This window comes from Eriocheir sinensis, chromosome 24, assembly GCF_024679095.1.
Source record: "Eriocheir sinensis breed Jianghai 21 chromosome 24, ASM2467909v1, whole genome shotgun sequence".
Lineage (NCBI taxonomy): Eukaryota > Metazoa > Arthropoda > Malacostraca > Decapoda > Varunidae > Eriocheir > Eriocheir sinensis.
In genome coordinates, this window is record NC_066532.1 from 17,762,627 (window position 1) to 17,767,626 (window position 5,000).

The window sequence follows — 5,000 nt, forward strand, 5'->3', positions numbered from 1 at the left end:
ATATAGAAAAAAACAGCGTAATAAGAAAAAAATAAACTCAATTAACAAACACAACATTTCCAATATACACTGATAATAAACGGATACGAATAATCAATTAAATTTACGATGAAAACAATGAAAACATGTTCTATTTGCGCCAATAATAATAATAATAATAATAATAATAATAATAATAATAATAATAATAATAATAATAATAATAATAATAATAATAATAATAGTAGTACGGTAGGTAGTTGGATTGCATATTCGCTCTTTCCTATTAACAATACAAAAAAAAAAACTTATTAATCCTGCGTGTGTAGGAAAAACAATCCAATTAATTAATGCTCTATAGTCGATCTCAAAACCTATTCAAATCCGACCTAAGCTAAAGAAACGCATTAGCTAAGAGTGGTAGGTAATGCGAGCCTGCTCTCTCTCTCTCTCTCTCTCTCTCTCTCTCTCTTCCTGGTAGCGACCCCCACCCCCCATGGTTTCTCAGAGAACACAATCACCACCACCACCATCACCACCTCCCTCCCCCACATCACCACCACCACCACCACCCTCCCCCCTTCATCACCATCAATAACACTAAATTTGTCACCCTAAAAGATCTTATATAAGTGCGTATGGATTTATCTGTTTGTGCGTACGTCTGTTCATCCTCCTCCTCCTCTTACTACTACTACTACTACTACTACTACTACTACTACTACTACTGCTATGAGAATACGGGCAAAAAAGAAACTTCAACAAAGGCAAAATAAGACGAAGAAAACAAGAAAAAAAATATATTAAGAACACCACTCTCTCTCTCTCTCTCTCTCTCTCTCTCTCTCTCTCTCTCTCTCTCTCTCTCCTTGACGAGATATATTTAAATTTTCAGGTAAGGAGGGGCAGGTGTGACGCATGGGACACACACACACACACACACACACACACACACGCTTAGTCCTGCACTGGCCTAGGAGTGACGCAATTGGGCCGTTTATACACACACATATCCCATAATAATACTTCACCTACAGTTATAATACAGTTTTCATGGGTAACATCAACAAAGACAGACGGCAGGTTTAGCAGCGTTCCTTGGCAAGCGTTCAGCCTCTTGAGAAGCTGCCCCACACCGGCCGTCACCTGCACTCTTACGCCAGATTTGTGAAACGTGGCATTAGTATTTATTATGAGGCTACTTTGTCTTTATAACTCATTTTTTGGGGGGACGGAGATAGTTAAGTGTTGGACTTTCACAGTTAGGTCGATGTATTACTAACTCAGTCGTAAAACCAACTAACCATGGCTTGAAAAATTGGCAGGTATTGGTCTTTGTTGAGTTGTGTAGCTAATATGGCTTCTTGAATTCCAGTTTTGGGACAGTTAGCAAGAAGTGTTGGGTTTTCACAGTTAAATCGAGATATTGCAAACTTAGTCATAATTAGAAGTGATTGATTCATTGTTTATTGTTGCAAAGTTACACAACAAAGGAGAAGGGAGGAACCTGCCATCCCAACCCCCAGGCAATACATAGAGTGATTGTACAACTACCAATCTTGTTTACTTGCAACAATAAGCTATCAATCAATCAATCAGTCCAATCGATATATCCGTAGGTACCACCATGAAACTAAACAGGATATAAAAAGTGATATAAATAAACCAACAAAACCAACGCCTTGAAAAATGGGGTAAAATTGACAAATCAGACACATTATTGGTGGAGTCTCACATGACGTTTCAAAAATCAGACGACACCAACACAAGGGAAGGGAAACAAAAGGCGGAGGTGAGGTGGGAGGGGAAACACGTGGTTGGCCCGAGCTGGGTTGGGACTGACTGTTGGCCGCACGTGTTGGAAATTCGCCCTCCTTTCCTTTCTACTGAGCGAGGACTGATGGACATGCTTTCCTTATTATTGTTGTTATTATCGTTATCATTACTTGTATTGTCATTGTTGCTGTTTTAATTGGTGTTATTGGTTGTTGTTGACGTTGAGAAATCTCCCTTCTGTCTATTAAGTGAGGAGGACTGATATGACGTATTTGAGTTTTTGTTATTATTGTTATTTGTGGTCTTGTTACTACTGTGGGTTTTTTTTTATTGTTGTTTCCTTTCTTGTAAGTGAGGAAGATTTAACATATTTTTCTTCTTCTTCTTCTTCTTATTATTATTATTATTACTATTATCATTATCATTATTATTATTATTACTTGGATTATCATTGTTTCTGTTTTTGTTATCATTGTTATTTGCATTATCACTATTGCTGTTGTTGTTGTTATTGTTGTTGTTGTTGTTGTAATTCTCATCCTCTTTGTACTACGCTAGGAGGACCGTTATTACTGTTGTTGTTGTTGTTGTTGTTGTTGTTGTAAGGGAGTGCGTATATCCGGAGAGGTAACAAAGTGCCACCAATTTCCGCGGTTGCCTGCTGTGATGTTAACAAAAGAAAACGCAGAAACCGATAAATTGATTGATTATTTCGGGAGTTTGGTCCAGAAACAGATCAGAAAATGACAGTTTGTTCACCTCGCAACAACAACAACAAAAAAAAACAAAAAAAAAAAACGGCGACAGAACAAAAAAAGACGAAGAAGAACAAGAAGAAAAAGAACGAGGAAAATATATTAAGAACACCATCTCTCTCTCTCTCTCTCTCTCTCTCTCTCTCTCTCTCTCTCAGGGATGCGCAGTTACTAAGCATACGCCTTTACACTTAACTACGCAAATAAGCAACATATAGCGTAAGAATATTCGCCAATTTGTACGCACCTTCGAATTCTACACTACCCTGACCGGTTAAACTTAGTACCTACCAACTCCATAACGTAGGACAGCTTCACCAATTTGTACGCACCTTCGATTTCTATCCTGGTATGCGTACTAATTAGAAAGGCTGCTTATAAATGGATTAACATGACAAGGAGAAGCATAAAGAAGATCATAAAGAAGAAGAACATGGATATGGAAGAACAAAATAGAAGGGGAGGTGGAGGAAACCGAGGGAGGAAAAAAAAAAGAGAAAGAAGGAGAAGAAGGAGGAAAAGGAAGACAAAGAATGAAGAAGGAAGAGGAGTTGAAGGGAAGAAATATAGAATCAGAAGGAAAAGAGGATGGAAGAAGAAGAGAAAGGAGTAGAAAGAAGTCACGGGGATACAGGAAGAGATAGAAGATAGGGAATGATAAGAAGGAAGATGAGAAGAAAGAGAACCAGGAGAAAGTAGATGAATGGAAGAGGAATAAGAAAAGAAAAAAAACAGAAGAACGAGGTGATGGGGGAATAGGAAGGGAAAAAAGAGAAAGGAGAAGGAGAAGGAGGAGATAGAAGATAGAAAATGAAAAGAAGGAAGATAAGAAGAAAGAGAACCAGAAGAAAGTATATGAATGGAAGAGGAATAAGAAAAAAAAACAGAAGAAGAACGAGGTAATAGGGGAATAAGAAGGGAAAAAAGAGAACGAGGAGAAAGAAGGACCAGAGAAAGGAGGAGGAGGAGGAAGAGGAGGAGGAGGAGGAGGAAGAGGAAGAGGAGGAGACAAAAGCAGAGGAGTATCAAAATATGTAAGGCCACTTCCTATGACATCCCTTTAATCCTTCCGGCAGGTGTGTGTGTGTGTGTGTGTGTGTGTGTGTGTGTCCTGGATTTTTGCACTCGAAGTCACCGTGAACGTTGCCAAAACCCCTACACACACACACACACACACACACATACACAGAGTCAAAGCAAGACAAAGAGATTCACCACACGTATTTAACTGGACGGAAACAACAATGAGAAGAAGAAGAAGAGGAAGAGCTGTCGAAAAATGGTAGTGATTTACATTCATTTATTTTACGTTTCCTTGTCAGGCTTTTAATTTATATCCGTCAATGTGTCTTTTCATGTGTCTGAGTGCGTCAACTGCCTAGGAGAGAGAGAGAGAGAGAGAGAGAGAGAGAGAGAGAGAGAGAGCACAGCGTGGATGACACAGTTCACGTTGGCAAAGAGTCAGGAGATAAAAAGAAGGAAATGACAAAACAAGATAGAGGAGGAAAAGGAAGGAGGAGAAGAAGAAGGGACCAGACCAGATGGAGGAGAAAGAAGGTGAGGAGACTGAAGAATGAGGGGGAGGAGGAGGAAGAGGAGAGAGACAAAAGCAGGAGGAAGAAATAAGAATAGCAGGAGAAGAACGTGAGAAAGAGGAAGAATGTAGACAACCAGGAGAAGGAAGAGAAGCAGAGCCAGAGAGAGGTGAAAGAGGAGAGAAAAGACGAGGAGGACGAATGGCAGAAGATACAAAGAAGGAAGAGGAGGAGGAAGAACAGGGAGAATAGAAGCAAGAAGAGGAGGGTGGAGGAGGAGAACACACAACCAAGATTAAGAACAGAATCAGTGAGAAGGAGGAGGAGGAGAGAGAGAGAGAAGGTGGAGAAGAACAGAAGATACAGAGAATGAACAGGAGGAAGAAAAGGGAGAAAAGAAACAAGAACAGGGAGATACCGAACAAGGAGTAAGAAGAACAGAAGACAGAAGGAGGAGGAGGAGGAAAACGAAGAACAGGAGGTTGGGGAAAGAAAAAAAACAGAAAAAGGAATTAAATAGACGAACAGAATGGGAAGGAAAAGGAGGAGGAGGAGGAAAAGAAAGAAACGCAGTAACAGGAGATTAAGGGAGAGGAAAACATCACCGGGAGGAGGAGGAGAAAGAACAGAGAGAGAAGAAGGAGGAGGAGGAGGAGGAGGGAAAGAAGGAGGAGGAGGCAAGGGGTAAAAGGCATCATCGTAACCATCAGGAGTCAGCCGGCAGGGGTTTCCCGAGGCAAAGCACGTGGTTTGAGTGCCGGGGCGGTGCCAAGAACGTGTGCCAGAGCCAGCCAGCCAGCCAGCGTGGTTGTCAACTTCCCCGCGTCTCTTCCTCCTAAACGCATAGCTGATTGCGCAAGATTCTAAGAGAGTTTATTTACGTAGAGCCAAAGTTCGACGTATTATTAATTGGATTGGTTTGTTGTTGTTGTTGTTGTTGTTTTCGAATTAAAGT